Source organism: Microtus pennsylvanicus, chromosome 7 (genome assembly GCF_037038515.1).
Source record: "Microtus pennsylvanicus isolate mMicPen1 chromosome 7, mMicPen1.hap1, whole genome shotgun sequence".
NCBI lineage: Eukaryota > Metazoa > Chordata > Mammalia > Rodentia > Cricetidae > Microtus > Microtus pennsylvanicus.
Genome location: NC_134585.1, coordinates 70,923,707 through 70,948,677, shown reverse-complemented (window position 1 = coordinate 70,948,677; position 24,971 = coordinate 70,923,707).

The following is a 24,971-nucleotide window of genomic DNA, read 5'->3' as shown; positions in this document are numbered from 1 at the left end:
TTTAAAGTTAATAATTTAACATGTTAATAATATTTTAGATGTGGATTGTTGAACATCAGCACGGAGATTATTTAAATGAATATTTAATTTTTATTCACCTTGCCAGAAGACAGAACATGTGTTTAATTGCCTGATAAAGATGAAAAGAGAATCAGTACAAGTGTTAATGTAGAAAAAAGTTTGTGAATTAAAATAGACATTTGTATCCTACATATGGGCTACCAATAAATACTTGTCATTTGGAATCTTATAATAAACAATACAGCGTAATTTCCATTTTTTTTCTACTAAAAAAATTGGATCTATATGAGAGACACATATTTTCAAAATGCTCATTGTAATTTGACCCTGTTTTTATGAATATCTAAAATAACCTGATGAATATTTTATTAGTCTAAGACGGTGCACAGAATGGATACCTGAGAAATAATACTTTTTTTTGTGTGTGTGTACTCCTTTTGCACTTACTGCCAAGAAAACACTCCAGAGAAGTTGCCATTAAGGCAGGAAAGAACATCAACCCACTGATAGACAGTCAAGATGTTGCTCTGAGCGAAGTCCTTTGAAACTTGCAGAAAGGAATATTTTAATACTAATATGGAAAGAAGGTGAAATTCAAGGGGGAAATAGAGTCTAAACTACAAACACCACGCTTATGTATACTGGATGTTTTCTCTCTTGGCAGGAACTCAGCAATTGAGGGACAATGTATCACATAAATATATATGCACACCAGGAGTCTGTGTGAAATAAGAGCTTAGTTCCTTGTGTGCCTTAGAAGCACATGCAAGTCAATTAAAGAGACATACCCTTATGAACACAAATCACTTGACTGTCACTCAAGGTGGTCTACGGTAAATACTGTCTAAGCACTGCCAAGTACACGTACATCACTTCTTGTGGCTCAGTGTAAGAGTGGATATGGGGCAGAGACTCCACAGAATTGTAAATCAAGACAACATTGTCATCTAATGTCTGTGGTCATTGACCTGCCCCTCTAACCCTTTGTTCTGCGATCTCTCCTCAATCTTGTTGTTTAAGGATTAAAGGCCCACATTGTGAAGAAGGGCAGGATCAGGACTATAGATGTTCATTGCCGATTCCCTTACTTCCTTATTATAGAGTCTGATTCATATTTTCATATCCCTATCTTGACAAGTGCTGATTTCCAACGTCCAAATTTTTGTACAGTTGATCTGATTTAAACAGCCACAACATTGGTGATAAATTAGTACTAAAGCCAATTCTTATATAAATAGCTTCAGGATTAAGGAAGAAACTGTCTGGCCATTTTTAATTTGTATGCATGTATATGTGAGTACACACATATATGTACAAGTGCCTATGGAGTATAGAAGAGAACATTTGATTCTCTAGATCAGAAGCAATAGGAGGTATGAGCTGCGTGTTTTATGTGGGCAATAGGAACTAATTTTGGGTCCTCTTGAAGATCAGTAAGCATTCTTAACCAATGAACCCCCCCCAGTGTGTGATATTGTGTAAATGGGGGATTAAATCAAATAAGCCTGAAGTTATGCCTCTAACCTCAACTATATTCTTACCTGATTAGATAAAACTGTTTTTTTTTTATCATGTTCAGTTAAGTAATAGACGAGTTCAGTTTCAAGAGCTAAAATTTGTGAACACTAATGTTTGGTGATACTAACCTTTTCAATAAGTCACTGTCCTTGGTGAGCAGAGTCAACCACATCCCTAAGAGTGAGACCAGAGTCGTTGTTAGGTGTCCAAATTCACTCACTCATTTGAGCTATACAGAGCTCCTTTCTAAAGAGATTGTTTCTAAAAATACACAATTACACTTCTACTAGAAATGAAGTATTTCCAATTACATGCTTCCCTGTGGGCAAAAAAAAAAAAACAAAGAACATCTTCATGTAAAATGTTTGCAGCCAGATGGACTGGTAGAGAATATTCTTTTCCCAGTCCAATCCAAGTCCCGAACTCCCTTGAAGCTTTCTTAGCAATATGCCATGCGATGTTTGAGTTAGCACTTTGAGCTACTTCATTCTTGGAAACATGTCCAGTTAGGGATTTTATGCCAGCATACCAGAGGAATTGTTATTTTCCAGAATCCCCAAATGAATAAGACATTGAAGTGTCTGCTGTCATTGCTCTTTTTTGTTTGTAAGTAGAAGAAGATTTGGGTGTCATGATGAGAGCCCCTGTTAAAACTTTACAATCGCATCACTGGGTACTCTTTTACACTAAAAAGATATGTGAACCATTGGCAAGTGAGCTAAGAGTTTCACAGTTTGATCCCAGAGCTGTCATTAATTTCTTTTGCTATAATGAATGTGTCACCCAAGTCTTCTCTACTTCACTCTTCTTATCCAAACTCACATAATAAGATGATAATATTCACTGACTCTAGAGTAGTGGAATAATGAGCAATTTAATGGGAGAAATTTATGGTTAAAATATCTGGAAAATCAGCTAACTTTTTAATATATACAATATAAACATATTAGATATACTCATCATTTTTTGATGTGGGGTCTCTGCAATTATTGCAGAAGATAAAGCATTTATTTATGGGCTAAAAGGAAGAATAAAGATGTTTTCTTTTGGAGTTTCTTGGCATTCTATATGAAGGTACAGAATGAAATTAGAGTGTTATGTATTTGTTGGGCAAATCTGGAGATGTGTGAAACTGACATTTCATACAATAAATTGCTTTTATTATTCTCATATGATATAAAATTGTATATGCTGGGCATTTGGTAAAGAATGGAAGCTCTAGTACTTGTATCTATTTAAATGCAAAGTAAATAAATCTAACAAATTAACACAAGCAGTAGAAAGATAACAGAGCATAACATTTCAAACTATTGAATGGGGCCGGTGTCTCAAAATCCGTTAGGCAACATCACTGTACCTTGGTCAAGGGAGTATGGCCTTTTAGGAAGCATCTTCTATGATAGCTCCTCTTAAGGATCTTGAGAATTCAAGCAATTCCTAATGTGCCTTTGCTCTATTATAGCTTGAAGCTAAAGTAAATTTATTTTTCCCCAACAAAGAAAATATCAAATTTCATGGAACATATTATTGTTTATATATCGCTCATTGAGCTAAAAAACATTTTCTGTGGCTAAATAATCATGCTGGCACCTTAGTCTATATCTGAAGAAGTACTGTGATTTTCTTCATTCTGATAACAATGAATAAAAAATATATTAACAATTTGAAATTTGTTAATTACATATATTAATTTAATTTAAAAGCTCATTTGCTTATAAAGAAGATATGAAACACACACTGAGTTGGAATGGTTTTAGAGACTTTTTTGAACTTTCTGTAAATGTAGAAAACTATTGTTTTGAGATATTAAATATACATATTAAATAAACACTGTTCTTCCTTACATCTACCTTTAAATTATGCAGTGTTAATCACAAACAAATAATTGAAGATAGGGACTATGGCCTATACACTGTTTATAGCCATAGAGATTGTTACTTTATGGCATTATTAAGTATCTATAATAATTTGTTGGGCAGATGAATTATTCATTTTGGATTATGTATATCAGTTAATATTGGAAGGTTTAAACTACATATGAATACAATATGTGTTCCATAAACTAGTAGAAAAGCCACATTGATAATTCAAAAGCCTAGAATATATTAAAAATTCATATTTAGGAATAATTTCCACCTCTACAAAATTAAATATACTTCATAGAAGGAAGTAACTTTTTAAAGAACAGAGTAAAGTTTCAAGCAGAGAGGGTCAAAACCTTTCATTCTTCAAGTCTAACTTTCTACCATGACCCATGACAAAGCTAGGATCCTCTCCTTTACCACTATTGCATAATACTTTCTCACTTTTACGTAGATATGTATGTTGAGTAAAAATTAATGTAGACCTCCTTAAACATTGACCAATATCCTGGATACAGCCACATGCTCTATTCTGACTCTTTCCTTGGGTTATAGACACAGAAGATGGTTCATCCAAATTTAAAAAAAAATGAAAAGAATAACTGATAAGACTTTGAGAAAATTCTGGTTTTACAGAATATTATTATAAAATAAAAATTTATTTAGCGGCCTGTATTTCTGAGATCAAATTATTTTCAGTTGCAGACTCGAAGTTGGTGAAGCATTCTTACGGATATGAGTTTGCAGTTGTTCGCCTACTCTTTAGTCCAAATTTAATGATTTTCCAAAGGTGAAATAAACAAAGCCAAGTATCTGTTAAGATACTAGTTTATAGATTATTTATAAATGCTAACATTTAGGATTGTGAAATATTAATTTGAAAAATATACTGAGTTTTGAAAAACAACTTAAAAGTAGGCTTTACGATGGAGCTGGAGGAGGGAAAATTGACAATATATAAGGCAAAAATTTAAAAGTGACCCACGAATTCTGACAGTTTCCCATCACCCTTGCCCTGCAGATCAAAGCTAAGAATCTTTTCTTAGAGTTGGAAATTAACTCAGATTTATATTCAAAAGTTCTCATGGAAGCAGTAGTCAAATTATGTAAAGAGAAATGCTATATTATAATAAAGACAGATTGTAGATCATTATTATTTTGGTACAATTATATGTTAGTATTAATTTATCAAGTGAAGAAATTCAGTAGTGATATGGAGAGCCTTCTAAGAACCTGTAAAAAGCTTGTGGGTCTTTTTGTTTACTACAATGCCAGCAATTCCATAAGATTTTACATCAAAATTGAAATTTCTAGATTATAGCATATATTTTCCATAAGGAAGAGAGAATTGTGTCTTTGTGTACACGCAGGAACGCACACACGCACATACACACATACACACACTCACATACACACACACACTCACACACACACACACACACACCCTCAACATTATAGTTGAACGATTAAAATGTAGAGTTTTAAAAATAACACTAGTGATTTTGTAATATAAAATGATTTGATTGTAATATTTTATTTTGTATTTGCCAAATACTTTAAAGATTGTGTCCACAATTTATAATTTTGAAAAGATTGATTTCTGAATTTTGTGACTGGTATCATTTTAGATGAACTTTCCAAGTCAACTTCTACTTCCTCGTGCCTCGGTTTCCACAGGACAAGACAAAGCCATTGATGATGAACAGCCTCCAAGGGATAAGTTTCAGCGTTAGTTAATGTTTGTAAAGCTTCCGCTGAGAGTTGGGGCTGAATAATGAAACAGAATCTCAGCGTTGCATGATCGTTTTTGTTTTCCTCGATACTCTCCAAGAGGCTTCTTGCCAACTGTTAAAATTTCAGCTGCCAGAGTGGGGGTTTCTCTTTTAATTTTGGAAGGAAAAGTGTGCATTCTTGAACATCTGGGGCTCACCTTGGCATAATTCCAACTGTGCTTCTTTGGAATCAGGCACACGATGTGTGATGGACAGCAAGCACGGAGGAATTCAGATCCAATTTTAAGCCTGCTGTTTCAATTCATAATTTAGCTCACATATTAAACCTATTAGGAAAAGCGGAATATCAGTAACACACTTGAGATTTATTGAAGTTTTTATGTGAGAAGATTTTGCTTCAAATAAAATCTCATTAAAAGCATGTTATGGGGATTGGGCCAGCAGAATGGGATTCAAGTTTTGGACAGTTCCACCCAGAGTAGCTTTCTGTAAATGTCAAATCCAAGAAATGCACAAACATTCAAAATGTTTATAACATTTATTTTCTTCATTTGTTCAAAAGTAAATATTGGAAATGTGTGTGTGTGTGTGCGCACGCATGCGTGCGCATTCATGTCTGAACATGGATGCTTATGTCATGGTGTGCCATGTGGAGGCCACAGGAATATCTCAGCTGTACACAATGTTTCACGTAGGTCCCCTTTGATGTGTTTCCAGCGTTTTACTTTGACCTATGAGTCTTTGGGTACTTGCCTGTTTCTGCATCCCATTTTCCAGAGGACATGGTTTCCTGATATTCACACTATGCCTATGCATCTAGTTTTTCTATGTGTGTTTTGGGCCTACCAGTGAGCCATGACTCTGACCAAAATTCTTTTTTTTTTTGAGTAAAATTTTACTTGGACAGAATGAAGAGCACAGACAGTTTAATTCACGTTGTGTACCACTGGGGAGCAGCTGTAGGACCCGGAATGACCTGAGGATGTGCTACGGTGTTCCCTGTGCTGTCAAGCAGCCTGTTCTAGCCACCCAGAGCATGCTTGATAAAAGGAAGGAAGAATGATACACTCAAGTGCACCTAGATGACGCAGAGTCAGTTGGGGTTTTCATTTCTATGAATTTTATTTTTGTGATATAGCATCTGATCATCATAGGTCAATCAGAATTAATCAAATTTTATTCACTTCAAATAAGTAATGTCCTTTTTAGGATTAAAGTCCCATTGAGCTTGGAATACATGGGATATATGTAAGTACAGATTGATAAGAATGCTTGAAGTTGCTGGGCGGTGGTGGCGCACGCCTTTAATCCCAGCACTCGGGAGGCAGAGGCAGGCGGATCTCTGTGAGTTCGATGCCGGCCTGGTCTACAAGAGCTAATTCCAGGACAGGAACCAAAAGCTACGGAGAAACCCTGTCTCGAAAATTAAAAAAAAAAAAAAAGAATGCTTGAGGTTTCTTTTCATGTTTCAGGAAATTAACTTTTATGGGAGGTAACTAAGAAAGTGGTGAGGAAATAAAATAGTAGTCTCATTATATTAACTCAATAAGTTCAGAAAAGTTTCCAAGTGTTTATGTCCCAATTTGGACTATGGCACTTCTTAAAAGCTTCTCCTCAGTGATAAAGATACATGCCACGTGAGGTTACTGGGCATGTTAAATAGGCCATTGCAAAGGAAATATTGAACAATTATTTTAAAAAGTATAATGACTTATCTTTTAAATTTTTATCTTTTAAGAATTTTGTACGTGAGTACCATTCTCATACCAATTTCAGCTCTCCCTCTGTTCCCCAAGTTGCTCCAATGAGTCTCTTCATTCCCTCTGAAGTTCACAACTTCTTTAATTTGAATTAGTATAGTTACATATTATATGCTAAGCTACATGGTGACTCAGAATGATTAAAATGACACTTGAAGCAGGGGAAACTACATTAGATCTATATCTTGAAATAAAGTAGATAAAAGAAAGAAGACAAAGCTGTCCAATTGAATAGTAAAGTCTCATGAAAGGTGGTACAGGAAACCTTCTGTATATGTGTTACTTTTATTTGTTAATGAATAAAGAAGCTGCTTTCGGCCAATGGCTTAACAGAATATAGCCAGGCTGAAAGAGATATATTGAGAGAGTAGGCGGAGTTGGGGAGAAGCCATGTAGCTCAACAGGAGACAGACGCTGTATGAAGCTTTGCCAGTAAGCCACAACCACGTGGTGATACACAGATTAATAGAAATGGGTTAAGTTAAGATATAAGAGCTAGCCAATAAGGAGAAAGAGCTAATAGTCCAAGCAGTGATTTATTTAACACAATTTCTGAGTGGTTATTTCATGACTGGTCAGCCGGGAACAAACAAGCGGCCTCCCACAACAAATTGGTGCACCAACATAAAACCTGAGAAAGCTTGGAAAGGAATTCTGGACACAAAAATAACAAAGTTTAGCTGCATTTGGGGGAGTTGGTGGCATTCCACACCTCCCTTAAAAGAAGTCTTTCTGATTCAATGGTAGCAGAAACACAAACAAAAAATGTGGTTTCAATATGATGGCTTCCTGGGCCATGTTGCCAGCACAAACTTTTGCTTTTTCAGAAGACTAAGCAATTAAATGGGGTTTGTGAGCAGAGTGCTACAACTTGCTTAATGGCTACATAGACCCACTGTGTGCCTGAAAATGGGACTATGACCGTGGCTCGTGCTGAACAGACATCTGCCATGTTGGACTGGGCAGAACCAAAAGGCAAAGAAGCCTTAGTCGTACCATTTTAAAAAGGGCTCCTGGACAGAAAAGGATTTCAGATGCACAATAGGAAAGATTCACACATAAAAGACATCTAAACAAGACACCCTATGTTTAAAAATGCCCGTAGGCTTGAGGGATAGAAGAAAAAGAGCAAAGAGAGTAAATGTAATATAAAAGAGTACAGACAGTCATAGATTAAAGGAGTAAAGATATTAAAATAAATATTAAACTTATAGAAAAATATTAAAGTAAAAAAAATAAGCCACTTAAAGATAGAATATACACAGAGAGTCTGAATTATATATATCATTGTGTTTCTTGAAATTTTTTGACTGTGAAGGAGTTAAATACAGAGAGACATTTCATTGTATGGGCTGGTAAGCTAAACCAACATATATATTTTGTTTGGTTTGGTTTGTTTATTTATTGGAAATTTCCACCTCCTCCCATCCTCCCATTTCCCTCCCTCTTCCCTCCTCCCCCTTGCTCTTCAGTCCTAAGAGAAGTCACGGTGCCCTGCCCTGTGGGAAGTCCAAGGCTCCCCCTCCATCCAGGTCTAGGAAGGTGTGCATCCAAACAGACTAGGCTCCCAAAAAGCCAGTACATGCAGTAGAAGCAAAATCTGGTGTGATTATCATTGGCTTCTCAGTCTTCTCTCATTGTCAGACACATTCAGAGAGTCCAGTTTGATCTCATGCTCATTCAGTCCCAGTCCAGCTATACTTGGTGATCTCCCATTAGATCAGTCCCGTCGTCACAGAGATGCACCCCTCGTGGTCCTGACTTCCTTGCTCATGTTCTCCCTCCTTCTGCTCTTCATCTGGACCTTGGGAGCTCAGTCCAGTGCTCCAATGTGGGCCTCTGTCTCTATCTCCATCTATCGCCAGATGAAGGCTCTATGGTGATATGCAAGATATTCATCAGTGTGACTATGAGAGAAGGCCAGTTCAGGCACCCTTTCTTCTGCTGCCCATAGTCCTGGCTGAGGAAATCCCCTTGGACACCTGGGAACCCCTCTAGAGCCAAGTTTCTTACCAACCCTAAAATTGCTCCCTTAGTTAAGATATCTTCTTCCTGATCCCATATCTACCCTTCCTCCATCTCAACCATCCCATTCCTCCAAGCTCTCCCCAATCTTCCCGTTCTTACTTCTCTCTCCCCTTCCCCACAACCCACCCCCATCGCTCTGCTCCCAACTTTTGCCCAGAAATCTTGTCTACTTCTAATATCCAGGAGGATTACTATATGTTTTTCTTTGGCTTCACCTTTTTATTTAGCTTCTCTAGGATGACAAACTATATACTCAATGTCCTTTGTTTATGACTAGAATCCACTTATGAGTGAGTACACATCATATTCCTCTTTTTGGGTCTGGGTTATCTCACTCAGTAAAGTGTTTTCTATTTCCATCCATTTTCATGCAAAATTCATGGATAAGTCTGCTGGAGACTATGGGCCTGTAGGCTGAAGATGGATGCCCCAATGCTACAGAAGAACTTTGGTTGACTCTCCAGTCAGTGAGATATCTCTGTCAATTCTAGAGTTTTGGAAGTTGCTTACAACATACTTCCTGTTTTCTTAGGTAATATTATATAGTATTAATTGCTTGTTAATATTTTGTTTCTGAGAACATCACATTTCTCAAGATTTACTTCTTCCTTCTTTTTTACCACTTCTGTGTACTGTAACTTACAATTCTACAGTGTCTCAGACCCTAGAAATTTAATTCCGTCCAATGTTATCTTCCCCTAGAATAATATATTGACACAGATGCCTTGGATTACAGCTAAAACAAGTAGAATATTTTATTAAGATGGGAAAATGCCCTTCCAGTCATGCTAGATTTCCCAAGTTATGAATGCAATGCGAACTGCTCTGCAGAAATAGATCATATTAAAACTCAGAGAGATTCAGTAATCATATCTCATCTGACTGACATAAGGAGCAGGTGGACTTGGATTCCTGGACAACTCTGGTATTCAATGCCTAAGTACTTATTTAGCCTTTTCAAGTTAAATTTGCATTTTTCAGTTAATATATTTTTATTAATTAATAGAGAATCACACACAATGTATTTTAGTCATTCTATCCTCACTTCTACTTTCGAACTTCTAGATCAATACAGACCCTTTTTGAGCTATCTCACAGATGATGTCCTGATCCTCTGTTTTTTAGAATCTGAGCTTTGGAAAAAGCTGCAAGGCCATGATAAACTGCAGCCAATAACCAGCAATGCCTTCAAATAGTACTGAGATGCAGTCAGTGACCATGGTGGTTAAGGGAAGTGGCAGAAGTAGGTTCTCCTTTTATTTCCAAGCCCACACTAGCCATGGGTGTTTGGTTCAATTCATAGCACCAGGCATGAATTCCCTCTCGCTGAGTCGGCCCTAACTCCTGATAGCTGACTGCTGGTTACACTCACAATATAGGTACCACCATTAGGAATATCTTGCCATGTCAGTCGTTATGTTTTTCAGGCATTATAACTGAATAGGACTATTGCTATTGATGGCTTTTTTTTTTTGGCAGCTTGAATGATTCCTAAAAAATTTTGAGAGCTGGTCTTCAGTGAGGAGACCTCTGGCTCAGATTCTTATCTATTTCTCCAAATCTTTTTCTGAAACATCTGGTGTCTTTAGCAATGGGGTCTTATCTTCTGGAGGCACCAAAATTAAAACAATTCTGTACTCCAGTAAGTTTCATTTTATATGTTAATATTGAGATGAGATTCTTCTTAGTTAATTGATAATAGCTTCTGTTACTGCTACATAGAACAAAGATCAAAGGGAGAACAGACCCAGGAAGCCAGAAAAAATGTTTTGCACAGAGTGAGACATACTAGGAGAAATGTGAAAAAATTAAACAAATATCAAATCAGAAAGAACAAGCCAGTTGTCAAAATGAAAAACAGTGCAGTCTGTAAGAGCACTTGGTGGAGCAAGTAGAAATCGCACTTGGATCTTACCACCCACTCTAGAAGTCAAGCATGACTGTCTGTACCTACAGTGATCGGTATCTGAGACAAAGTTCAGAGGATGAAGAGGAAGTAAGGCAAAGACTGATGGATCAGGACACTCAGCATCCTCTGGACTATGATCTGAGGTCACAAGAAACCCCTCACACACATATGCACACATACACCACACTCACAATTAATATGAAGAGGTATCTTTGAGTGACCAATTTTATATGTGTGCAGATAGCATATTTGCTTATAGGATATGTTTATCAGAGTTAAGAATTAATAGACAAGGAACTCATAGCTCATGATACTTGTGCATGATAATACAGTGTTATTTATCAAAATCCTTTTTCTTTTCCAGTGTTAGACTAGTCATTGAAGCATGTTCTATACCTGTGCTTGAGTGTGGTCAGCCTCAATAGAATAGTAGAATAAAAAGAGCAGTACTCATTATGAAATGAACACAGTCAAAGCTCAATTATGATATTTTCCCATATCTGCTAGGAAATTCTGATGCATTCACGTTAGTAACATGACTCCATTGATTTACATACATCATGTTATTGGCAAACAAAGGTACCTGAGGGATGATCACACTTTGATAGTCCCAGCCATTCATGAATATGTGAGGACTGCTGAGAATTTCAAGGTTATAGTCAAACAGATATGAACATGTCCTCAGAGCTTTGTGATTCTTATTGAAATTATCTACAGAGGTGATCTTTCGAGAGTATAAGAATCCTAATGAATTTCTAAGCACACCTATAAAATCCCATTTTAGTTCTCCTTGTGAAAAAATGTCTAGTACAGTCACATTTATCTCATTCATTACAATTGCTGAATGATTTGTGTAGTACATTTGAACTCCCAAACATTTTATTATAAAAATAAAACGTTACAGATGTATATAAGTATACTGATTTCAATATTCTTTTGATGTGGTTTCCCTCTGTATGCTGTGATTACCCATCATGAATGAAGGAGCTAGATGGGGAAAACTAAGCTGAATCCTGGTAGAAAAAAGGCAGAGTCCGGAGAAGCCATGTAGCCCCCACCGGAGAAGGACACCAGAACAATAGCCAGTAAGTAACATCCATGTGGCAATAAACAATTAATAGAAATGGGTTAAATTAATATGTAAGAATTAGCCAATAAGAAACTAGAGCTAATGGGTCAATCAGTGATTCAAATAACATAGTTTTTGTGTGATTATTTCTGTACGCCGGAACTTTAACTGGTAAGCCACAGACACATGGCAATACACAGCTTAATAGAAATGGGTTAAATTAATATGTAAGAGTTAGCCAATAAGAAGCTAGAGCTAATGGGCCAAACAGTGATTATTTTGGGGCTAAGCATCCGGGAACCACCAAACGGCCCCTTCCTTACAGCATGCTTTCTCATACTGAAAATGTGGGTGCTTGCTTGTAATTTGATATCAAGTAAAATAATGGCGCTCATTGCTTTGCATATTTTTAGTTAAAGTAAGATTCCCTGTATTTTGAGGCAAGTTTTCCAATCTCCTTCCATTTTTAGGGTTCAGTCTTTGTTTTATTTTTCTTCTTTGATTCCTCTGATCCTGCTTTCCATGAAAGCCTCGCATTAGATTTTACATGTGAGGCTACTATAATGAAACATTTATCTATCTGCTTTCATCCTGACAATAAGCTAACCTCTGACAGCCAAGACACAAGGCCTCCCATTCTACCATTTCATAACACAAGAAAAGAGTCAAACCTTTTCTTCTTATGGAAGTAATGTTCTAGGAAAATCCTAATTTCATATTCATGATCTCTTTCTTGGCTAATTGGAACTCGGCCATGGTTAAGAGTGTAGGTCTACGTGTCTGGGTCTATGATCCTCTGTCCGTTTGGATGTGTACAGAAGTCCAAATCTAGTATTGCCACCAAACATCTCACAGAAGCCTTGGGTGGGGGTTGCAACCTGAGGCCTTGGTGGTGTCTAGGGGCCAGAATCTTCCTGACTAGTGGCTATTGCTTCCACCCAGAGCCAGAATGTCATCTAGGTCCAAGCTGCTGCTGGGGGTTATGTCTGGCTGTTTGATCTTCAACTGTTGTCTGTGTTGATGACTGTGTCTGTTATCTTTGATCCACCACCTTGGGAGGCCACAGGAACAATGTGTGATGAAATAAGGGGGCCAAGCTAAGCCATTTCTTCTGTTCACTGGCTAAGGGAAAGCAGGCCCTGCCTCTTCCTGGACTCTGCAGCGAGACAGCTGGCCTTGACTCCCACAGGACAGCTGGCTCCTCCCTTCATTACAGGCAAGGGAGAACTTATCCTGATGAGATGTGTGTAGAGAAGCTTGAGTTGCCTCCTTGTCTGAGGACAGTGGACACAGCCACTTTGACTGACCAGCTCAGATACCACCCAGGCTATCCCTAACATCCACCCCATCTAGGACCTGTTGGAGTTCATGAAACAACCGGCCCTGTAGAACAGTACCCACAGGATATCCATGACTCAGGGAGGCCCCAGGCTATCCCAGAGAAGTTCTGGTGAGAATCCAAGGATGGTGATTTACCAGAAACCAGAGACCTTGTACCAGACCAGAGAATCGTTGTAATGAGCTGTTATGAGAATTTGATCAGCCGTGGCACCTGCTTTGTTCTGTATTCCTGAGTCTATTTTCCATTGAACCCCTTAATAAATTATTGACCAGACATTGTGGGTTCTTACATCAATGAACATTTACTAAATTTAGTAAAGCTGATTGGGTAAAAAAAAAAAAATACTATGTGGCACACTGCTACCAATGCCACCAGGATGGATGAAAAGTTATTGGAGAGGCTGGAAAGATGAGAAGCAAAGACCGTTTGTTTGCTTGCTTGCTTTGCTTTCAGTTTTTTTCAGGCGTGCTACAGGGGTGAGGGGAGGGTATCAGGAGATTGAGAGGTGAGAGGAATTAGGGTGTATAATGTGGAATTCCCAAGGAGGTAATAGAGCAATTATGTTTTAAAAAATAGCAGTAAAGGTTACAAGAAAGGAAGAAAGGAAGGAAGGAAGGAAGGAAGGAAGGAAGGAAGGAAGGAAGGAAAAAGGAAGGAAAAAAGGAAGGAAAGGAAAGAAAGGAAAAAAGAATATAGGCTTAATTGTGTCAGATTGGCTAAACTGAATCCCAGCACTGTACAACCTGTATAACATTTGACTAGACAGACCCTTTGAACCTTAGTTATTTAATGTTTGAAAAAAGAAACAGAGATAGTCCACTCATTGATAATTATGCCCTTAGGGCAATATTAACAAGCATGAGTAAGTAAAGATGGGGTGCTTACAAGAGATACTGAGTGTAACTAAGTATTTCCTGTTCTTTTTTTTTTTTGAGATGGTTATTATGGATTGGATGGCACTAGGTGTGCCATATGTATTGGAAAATAAGGTTGAAAGCTAAATGATTCTGAACATAATACTTTTCAGCTCTGTGAGAAAAATGCTTACAGAAATCACAATTCTGAAATACAATATACACACTATCATAATGTATTTTAAGTGTACAGAAAATAACTGACTATGTTTTGGATATCAAATTTTCTAGTGAGTTACATTCAGTTTGGGTTTGTGGAATATGTAACATATCAGAGAAAGAAGGAAACAAAACAGGCAAAACTCAGACTACTAAAACATTACCAGTGTTCAGTTTTTTTTAAAAAAAAATCAGCATTTTTTTAGTTCAGAAGTGGTTCACTAGTTAGTAACAAGCCTGACATATTGACTGAGCATTTATAATTAATATTAGACCTCTGTGTGGTTACTTGGGATCAGCTTATGAGACAGAAACTTCCGGCTACAGACCAATTGATTTCCTAAGGAAGCATGATATTTAGCATTTTTAATTGCTACATAAAGAACAACCAGCTTCTAAGGAGTCACTTCACTCTGCAATCAGGAATATTCCCCATTTCTTTATTAATGTTATTTTTTTCTTTCATTACAACCAGTTTCATCATTTAAAGCTAAATATTCTGTCCTTCTCAGTACCAGTCTACGTCTCTGGCAGATCTCAGGATGTGGCTTCTTTAACACTCTCCCACTCACCTCAGTTTTCCCTGTCTGAGTCTCAGGGCCCCTTCTTCCCCTTGGCTATCTGCACCTTTTGGGTTACCTTTTTCTCCAGCAGATGCTCCTGTGCTCTGAGGTATTTCCTCCCTTCGATTCCTCTTAGTCTTAGAAACACACACTTGTAGCCCGTTAATATACAGTTGTTTGTCTTTCTTAGTAGTGGAAGGCACAAAAGACACAGTAGAGAAAAGGGAAGACCTATGGGGGATCAGAAGGCATGTCACTTTGAAGGCTGTGGCTTTTTAGTTAAAATGTTTCCCTAACAACACAGGCCTACCTGACTAAAGGAATACAGGAGCATTTAGATAGCAGAAACAACAAAACAACAGCTTCCCATGCTTTTCCAGAAAAAAAAAATCAAAGTATAGCTGAGAGTCTTCTACTTCCTGCTGATTTTGTTTTTCTAAAAACCCATATTGATTTCTTCCACCTCACAGATTCATAAATGTTATTAAAAATGAATGGCAGGTCTGATTTAAATTAAATGTCAGGTGGTTGATAGGTTTCATAATACTTTTTGAAAATTTTAATGACATTCTTACTTGATTTCATATTAGAGGCATGCAAAACATGGAATGCCAAAATCCACAATGATGTGCGAAAGCAAAGTGCATGAATAATGACACCCTTGCTCTTTAGAACAGCAAAAAAAGGAATGGAATATAATGTTTGCTACAGCTTTTTCCAGTGCCACACAAGTTAAATTAGGCTAAACAAAATCCCTACATTTGACCTTGCCATTCTTATTCTTGCCTTACCTTTTAAAAGCTTTACTATATTTATTCTCTCTCTCTCTCTCTCTCTCTCTCTCTCTCTCTCTCTCTCTCTCTCTCTCTCTGTGTGTGTGTGTGTGTGTGTGTGTGTGTGTGTGTATGTGTGTGTGCATGTGCACACAAATAGGGAATGCAAGCACATGCATGCCAAGGCACTTGTGAAGGTCAAAAGACAACTTCTGGGAATTGGTTGACTATGTAAGTCCAAAGGATCAAACTCAAGCTGCTAGGCTTGGCACCAAGAGCCTTTCACCACTGAGCCACCTTACCCACCCTATTCATGTCTTTTTAAACAGGAAAAATGTGTGAATAATTGGTAATTCATTGCTGATTGAGAAAGACCTTCTATCTGCCTATGAAAATTAAAGTGGAGGGTTATACCTTAATAAGATCTATCAAAATCCTTTCAGGACCAGTGTCAACCTTTCTGAATGCCACAATCAATGGGCGAGGGAATAAAAGAAGTTGTTTTATTCTTTCAAAATGGCTTGTCATCTGTTTTAAAGGTCCAGATGAGTAAAATAGACTTTGTATGTGCTTAAAGGCACAGAGTTTCCTTCCTAGCCCCTTCCTTTGCCCAGGTGAGGGCTCACTGGATGAAATAACCTGGTGGTCATACATCTCTAAGAGGTGTACACTTTCACATTTGATGACTCTAAATTTCGCCCTACACCTGCTCTCCCCCACCTTGAAAGTTCTCAATTAACCAGAAGGAAGAAGCAACAGCGGTCTGGGAACTTGACGAGTTTATCTCTGGCAGACAATTTGTGTTATTTTCTCTCTTTGTGGAGCTCACCCCATGCTGCTCCTTGCGATCCAAAGTACCCCTTTCATTTTTTCTGACAGTGCTCAGGGAGCATGCTGGCACACTCTGCTATCTCTACTTAACTGTGTGCTATTTGGCCCCCTGTGAATCATCTCTGTTGAATTTTCTTTTCCTTTTATCTTTTTCTTTTCTGTTTTCATTTTTTTTCAACTCCTGCTGACAAAACCTGAAAAGACAACTTGCATCCTTAATAGACAGAGCACCCTGTTCCCAGCAGGGTGACCCAGGCATTCACTGCTCAAGTATGTTCATGCTCCTTAGGAAAACAAAAACAAAACAAAAAATAAAACCAAAAAAACCAAAAAAGAAAAAAAAAACCAAAAAAGCAAAACTGTCTTTTCATCACAAGCTGTCTGAAAAATCTTTCTGCTTCTCAGAGGACCTATCTATTCATCCATGCCAATTATTTACTTTCTTTTAAAGGAGGAGGAAAAGATAAATAAAATGTTATTGCCAGAACTGTAGCAAATAGTAGTCTATTTGATCCCTGCTAGTGGTGCTTTCATTTCCACCATCAGCTGAAGAATTAAAAGACAGGAAACAGCCTTGTATGAAGTGAAAGCTTATTCACAAAGTTGAGAGGATTCTGTCACAGAGAACGGGTCCCACACTGCTTGAGGGATCCCTGACTCTAAGAGGGTTTGGATTGTTATTGGGCTTATTTCCTACTCTTCCCTTCTTTAGTTGGTCTAAATATGACTATGTATTTGGTCTCTGCTGCTGTCCAGACTCTCAGAAACACCTGAATTGTTTATTAGTTGGATAAATACAGGCAAACAAACATCGTCTGCCCTTTATAAAACAGGTGTGAAAGACCAGCACTGTTTGAGGGGGCGGGGGCTGTGTTTTAGAGAAATAGAAACTTTCTATTTCTATTTGGAAGGACAAACCCACAACCCCCCAAAACCAGAGCTATTTTATATGACCTTATAGGTGAGGACCCTAGGACTAACAGCCTCCTTTACACATTCCCCTTTTTCCCCACAGGACTAAAATAAACTAGTTCAGGGATGAGTCACCATGTAATGTAAAAGGGACAGTCGAAAGACTCAGTGTTCCTAGGATTCCAAGCCTGAAATACTAGGACTCAAATGGACCAAAGTCAACCAACTTCCTCATGTTGTCCTCTGGCCTGTACAAGTAACCCCATAAACATATACATACAAAATACGTAAGTAATAGATATAATTAAAATTGAAATGTCTTTAGTTAAGCTTCAAATATTTTTCAATAGTTTAATAACTCATTTTCCCAATAGACTTTTAAAATAATACTATTATCTTCCATTTTAAAAGAAATAATCTGTCCTGCCGGCATCTACTAGAGTGATTGGAATCATGGCATCAGCATGTTTAAAGCAACACTGATTAGCTGATTAGAATTAATGGAAGTCAAAGGTGGTTTTATTTGTTTGTTTGTTTCTTTTTGTTTTTTCCATTTCTTGTTAAATATGAGTGGGTGCAAATTCCTTAATGTACATGGGTAAAGACTGTTTGTGTGTGGTGAGTGTGTGCCTGTGTATGCGTACTTGCATAACTACATGATTGTGTGTGTGTGTGTGTGTGTGTGTGTGTGCATGTAAATGTGTATATGTTTCCACAGAAAGATCACAACTTTCAGTAACATGAACAAATAATTACCTTGTTCTGATTGAGTCTCATTTTGTCATTCATGTCGATCTTTACAACTAAATTTAGACTGAGTTCTAATTCATATTCTTTAAGAATTTATTTGGTTTTGGAAGTAAAGCAATTAAAACAATTAGATATGTAAAAAGGAAAACCTTACAACTGTTTTATCTTTTGAAAAATCATATACATGATGGAAATAGAAAACACTATCCTGAGTGAGGTAAGCCAGACCCAAAAAGAGGAACATGGGATGTACTCTCTCATATTTGGTTTCTAGCCATAAACAAAGGACATTGAGCTTATAATTAGTGATCCTAGGGAAGCTAAATAAGGAGAACCCAAAGAAAAACATATAGGCATCCTCCTGAATATTAACCTTCAGCAGGCGATGAAAGTAGACAGAGACAGAGACCCACATTGGAGTACGGGACTGAAATCTCAAGGTCCAAATCAGGAGCAGAAGGAGAGAGAGCATGAGCAAGGAACTCAGGACCGCAAGGGGTGCACCCACACACTGAGACAATGGGGATGTTCTATCGGGAACTCACCAAGGCCAGCTGGCCTGGATCTGAAAAAGCCTGGGATAAAACCGGACTCTCTGAACATTGCGGACAATGAGGACTACTGAGAACTCAAGAACAATGGCAATGGATTTTTGATCCTACTGCATGTACTGGCTTTGTGGGAGCCTAGGCAGTTTGGATGCTCACCTTACTAGACCTGGATGGAGGTGGGTGGTCCTTCGACTTCCCACAGGGCAGGGAACCCTGATAGCTCTATGGGCTGACAAGGGAGGGGAACTTGATTGAGGGAGGGGGAGGGAAATGGGAGGCGGTGGTGGGGAAGAGACAGAAATCTTTAATAAATAAATAATCGGGGAAAAAACCCAAAAAAATCATATACATACAAAATGATTACAAGACAAGAAGAGGAGTCTGTATTATATCATCAGTTGCTCTTCCAGTTCCGCTGGGGAATCAGTTCTCTACTGCTGCACCATAACCTCATTCCCCAAAGGCCAAGAAGAATCAAAGCCTTAGCTCTGCCAGTTCCTTCACCATCCCAGAGAGCATGTAACCCTCATGCTCAGTTCTTATCTGGTCATGTACCCAGATGACTCTGCCCATAGAAATAAATCACCCCAACACCATTGGGTTGTGAGACTGAATTTCCACAACATTTCCCCCTTTTTGTCTAATTAAGAAGGTTCTAATGCTAACATAAAATTATATACAGTAAACAATTATCAAATATTCTGAAGAAGAAAGAAAACATAATAACATAAGCAAAAATAAGACTACAATCAAAAACAACAACATTGAGTAAGAATCACATTCTAGATGTCCAGACCACAAATAAATGGCAATTTACAGTAATTGTTTCAACAGTTGTCCTTTCCTGCAGAGTCTAAGTCGTGTATGTAATATCCCCTTAGCTAAGATTGGAGAGGTGTAGGAGCATTTCATTTGTATGTTAATAAATAAAGCTTGCTTGAAGTTCATAGAGTAAAACAGCTGCACTGGTCAGCCTTACAGACCAGGATGCAATGACACACACCTTTAGTCCCAGTAGTCACTCTATTTTGCCCTAGAAACCAGGTGGTACCTTTAATCATAACAGTATATGCCTTTAAACCCAACCCTAAAGAGGATTGTGAGATGATAAGAAACAGCTCTCAAATTCAGTCTCATTTTGAGATTCCTGAAGGCAGGATCAGAATTTCAGACTGAGATCTAGGTAAGAACCAGTGGCTGGCTACTTTGCTTTTTTGAACTTCAGGTAAAACCCCAACTTCTCTCCTTCTCTCTGTGTGATTTTATTAATTATGCTTCAAAGAATGTTATAACTGTAACTCTCTAGTCTTCAATCCAATCAAAGACCTGAGTAGGAAAGTAATATAACCTGAGTAAGCAGGAAGTACAAGCAAGTAACTTCCAAAATATTGCAAGAAGTAACAGAAATACTGGCTGCCTGGACAGTCACCCAATGTTTCTCTGTTAATTTTGGACATCCAACTTTGGCTAATGGCCTAGAATAACTGAAGGACCATTTTCAGAAGGAGGAAAATTTGAACGACTGTCCTACTCTGTCGAGGCAAGGATCAGAAGTTGCTTTTTCTTTTGTCCTGCTTGTCCAGATTGGACGGCATGCTTACTCTCAGAAGTTGAGGCAAGAGCAGTTTTTTTTTTTTCAAAGGGTTAGTTTTTCCATGGAGAAAACAAACTTGATATGGAGTATGTTTAGTGCCCATGATCTTCTTAGGAGTAGCTGGGGACATCTCTCTGGATACCTGGGAGCCCCTCTAGAGTCAAGTCTCTTGCCAACCCTAAGATGGCTCTCTTGATTAAGTATATACTTCCCTGTTCCCATATCTACCCTTCCTTTATCCCAATCATCCAATTCCCCCAAGTTCTCCCCATCCTCCCCTTCTCATTTTTCTCTCCCCAATTCCACATACCCCCATCCCACCCCACCCTCAAGTTCCCAATTTTTTGCCTGGCAATCTTGTCTACTTCCAATATCCAGGAGGATAACTTATTGAGCTTGTCTAGAATCACAAATTTTAGGCTCAATAACCTTTACTTATGGCTAGAAAACAATTATGAGTGAGTACATCCCATGTTCATCTTTTTGGGTCTGGCTGACCTCACTCAGGATAGTGTTTTCTATTTCCATCCATTTGCATGCAAAATTCAAGATGTCATTGATTTTACTGCTGAGTAGTAATCTAATATGTATATATTCCACACTTTCTTCATCCATTCTTCCATTGAAGGGCATCTACATTGTTTCCATGATCTGGCTAATACAAATAATGCTGCTATGAACATAGTTGAACAAATGCTTTTGTAATATGATAGGGCATCTCTTGGGTATATTCCCAAGAGTGGTATTGCTGGGTCCTGGGGTAATTTGATTCCGAATTTCCTGAGAAACCGCCACATTGATTTCTAAAGTGGTTGCACAAGATTGCATTCCCACCAGCAATGGATGAGTGTACCCCATACTCCACACCCTCTCCAGCAAAGGCTATCATTGCTGTTTTTGATTTTAGCCATTCTGACAGGTGTAATCTGGTATCTCAAAGTTGTTTTTCTCTGATCAGCTAAAGAGGTTGAGCATGACCTTAAGTGTCTTTTGGCCATTTTAACTTCTGTTGAAAATTCTCTGTTCAGTTCAGTGCTCCATGTTTTATTTTTTTTCTTCCTGTCAAAATATGACAACAGGTAGTTTAATTACTTTTTCTTTCCCCTCCAACCTCCCATTTCCCTCCCCCTCCTCCCACATTTCTCCCCCTCCCCCCACTCCTCTCCCCCTCCCTCTCCAGTCCAAAGAGCAGTCAGGGTTCCCTGCCCTGTGGAAAGTCCAAGGTCCTCCCCCCTCTGTCCATGTCTAGGAAGGTGAACATCCAAATTGGCTAGGCTCCCACAAAGCCAGAACATGAAGTAGGATCAAAACCCCGTGCCATTGTCCTTTGCTTCTCATCAGCCCTCATTGTTCGCCATGTTCCGAGAGTCCGGTTTTATCCCGTGCTTTTTCTGTCACAGTCCAGCTGGCCTTGGTGAGCTCCCAATAGATCAGCCCCACTGTCTCAGTGGGTGGGTGCACCCCTCGTGGTCCTGACTTCCTTGCTCATGTTATCCCTGTTTCTGTTCCTCATTGGGACCTTGGGAGCAATGGATGAAGGTACCCCTTCCTCCACAACCTCTCCAGCAAAGGCTATCATTGATGTTTTTGATTTTAGCCATTCTGACAGGTGTAAGATGATATCTCAAAGTTGTTTTGATTTGCATTTCCCTGATCGCTAAGGAGGTTGAGCATGGATTACATTGATAGATTTGCGTATGTTGAACCAGCCCTGCATCTCTGGGATGAAGCCTACTTGATCTGATTTTTAGCAACCTGAGGTAGTATAAGCTTCTACATTTCTAGTGTTGCTCGCCACAATCACTAAAAGATATACATTTCCAGTTTATGATATATTTTTCAGATTCTTGAATGTTTGTCATAAATCAATAAATTTGGGGACTATATTGTAAAACATGATTGATAAAAACTCAGAGAGAAAAATTGGGGTTCAGCCTGAAGATCTGAACAGCAAAAGAGCCAGCCACTGGTTCTTACCTCCACCTCAGTCCAAAATGATGATCCTGTCTCCAGGAATCTCATAATGACACTGTGACTGAGAGCTCTCTCCTCCTGTCTTCTAATCCTCTCTAGTCCTGAGATGAAAGGTGTGCACAACTACTGCCTGGTTTCTATGGCAATCTAGTGTGGCTACTGGGATTAAAGATGTGTGTTATTGTTGCCTGGTTTATAAAGCTGGCCAGTGTGGTTTAATTTTCTGATTCTCAGACAATTTTTCTTTACTAAAACACAAGTGAAATGCCTCCACAACAATGCTGTATTTGATAAAGTGAAATTACAGTCCAGTGTATGTTATCCTAAATGGCCCTCTTTCATAATGTCTGTTACTATTTCTCATAAATAGGTGATCTTGTATTTGTTATTTCCTTAGAATTCAATTTATACTCTAACTTTCTTGAAATCTATCCAAAGTAGAATCTCTCATGGTATTCCAGGGCTGCACAATTAGATCACCATAATGTTTTGAACTCTTATCTTTCCAGGTTATGTGGACTCAATACAAATAGTCAGACTTCACCCATTATGATTCTGACTTTCAGGCATATAAGTCTTTAACTGGACATTCTCTAAAAGGGAAATCACTGTGACAGGAACTCGTGGTAAAATAGCTTGGGAGAATGTGACATTCTTTACAGATAAAAACATGAGTACCTCCATACGTCATGATCCTGAAACTTCTAGCGGGTTGAGAGTCCCTATGAAAGGCAGGCGACATTTGAATGAGTCCTCAGGGGTATTGATGGTCCTATGTTGCCTGAGAGATTTATTCTGAAGTAAATACAAGCTATGTTTGCTTTCGTGAGGATGTACTTCTCAACTTCTCATCACAGAGAAGATACCCACATAGTTAAAGAGATGTGCAGGAACTTTTGACAGCCTTGAAACCATAATAATGCAGATTAGTTGAACAGAAACATAACTTAAATTTTCAAGTATTGGATCAAGTACTCTATAACTCTTTAAGATCTGTATACTTTTGGGAAAATATATTGCTATTTAAGCTTTGCTTTACCTATCAGGTTAAATGTGGCAGTATTAGTATCTAGTTCATTTGAATTATATTAAAATTTAAACAGTAACACTAAAATAAAACACTAAAATAAAAGTGTGCATATTAATAACTGAACAGAGCAGAGTAGCTATCATTTGGTCAAGGATCAATAATTATTTGTTGCTTTGGTGATTCACACAGATGTTTATAACTTAGTAGTTTTATGTAGCCTACATTATTGATTTTTAACAGTGAATTAAGTACCACACATACTTTCTTTATTTTACAGTGTAGGGAATTGAAGCTAAGTTATGGCAATCATATATCATTGGGTAGAATTCCAAACCGACACCATTTTTGGTGACTTAGTATATTCATTTAAAATGTTTTGCAAGATGATCTATATTTCAAAAGAACATTTTGACATACATTTCAATTTATACTTATTTTGAATGATCATTTCACCAATATTTACAGAAAAAATTGAATTACATTAGGTATTGGCTTCTAATTTTAAGTTTTAGACTTTTGCTGTTAAGAGTCTATTTTTTAATCATGCATTATTTACAAAGTATGTATTTTATTGAAATTTCCATAGCAAGAATAGGATATAGGTTGATACCATGAAACTACAGACTGTCTTAGTGATAATTGCTATAAGAGTTGTTAGAATTCATCAATTTTTATATAAATTTATGATGCCAAAATGTGCTTTATATGTAAAAATACATGTAAATATATCATGATTTCTGAAATCTACTCATTTCTTGTATATGATTTTCTTGTAATAATATTGTCAAACAAAGTCCTAAGATTGTCTTCTATGGAACAATGGTCTTATACTCTTTAAATATTTTTCAGTTGTATTGTTTTAATGTAACTTAATTTAATAAAGCACTGATTGGCCAATAGCCAGGCAGGAAGTATAGGCAGGGCAATCAGGAAGGAAGTAGAGGCAGGTTAACAAGAATAGGACTGTGGGAAGAGGAAAGACTCAGTTTGCACTCACCACCCAGACACAGAAGAAGCCAGACACAAAGCAAGCAAGATGTGATTGCCTCACTGAAAAAGGTACCAAACTATGTGGCTAACACAGACAAAAATTATAAACTAATATAAGTTATAAGAGTTAATAAGGCCTGAGCTAATAGGCTAATCAGTTTATAATTAATGTAGGCCTCTATGTGTTTATTAAAGTAATTTGTTATTATTAATATTTATTTGTTAAACAGATGTGGAACCTGGTAGGACAGAAATCTCAGTCAACATTAGTCTTTTATTGTTATTTTGTTCTATTGCTTAGTGTGCTACTCCTCCCTACCCCGTGTGTCAGTGAACTCAGCTACTCCTCCCCACCCCATGTGTCAGTGAGCTCAGCTACTCCTTCCCTAGCTCATGTCTCAGTGAGCTCAGCAACTCCTCCCCATCCTTTGTCTCAGGGAGCTCAGCTCCTCCTTCCTGATTCTCACATCTCTATGAGCTCTACTACTACTTCCCCGCCCCTATGTGTCAATTAGCTCAGTTACTCCTCCCCCACCCAAGGTGTCAATGAGCTCAGCTATTCCTCCCCCACTGTCATATCTCAGTGAGTTCGGCTATTCCTCCCCAAACCATGTGTCAATTAGCTCTGCTACTCCTCCCCCATGCCCCATGTGTCAGTGAGCGCGCAGCTATTTTTTCACTACTATGT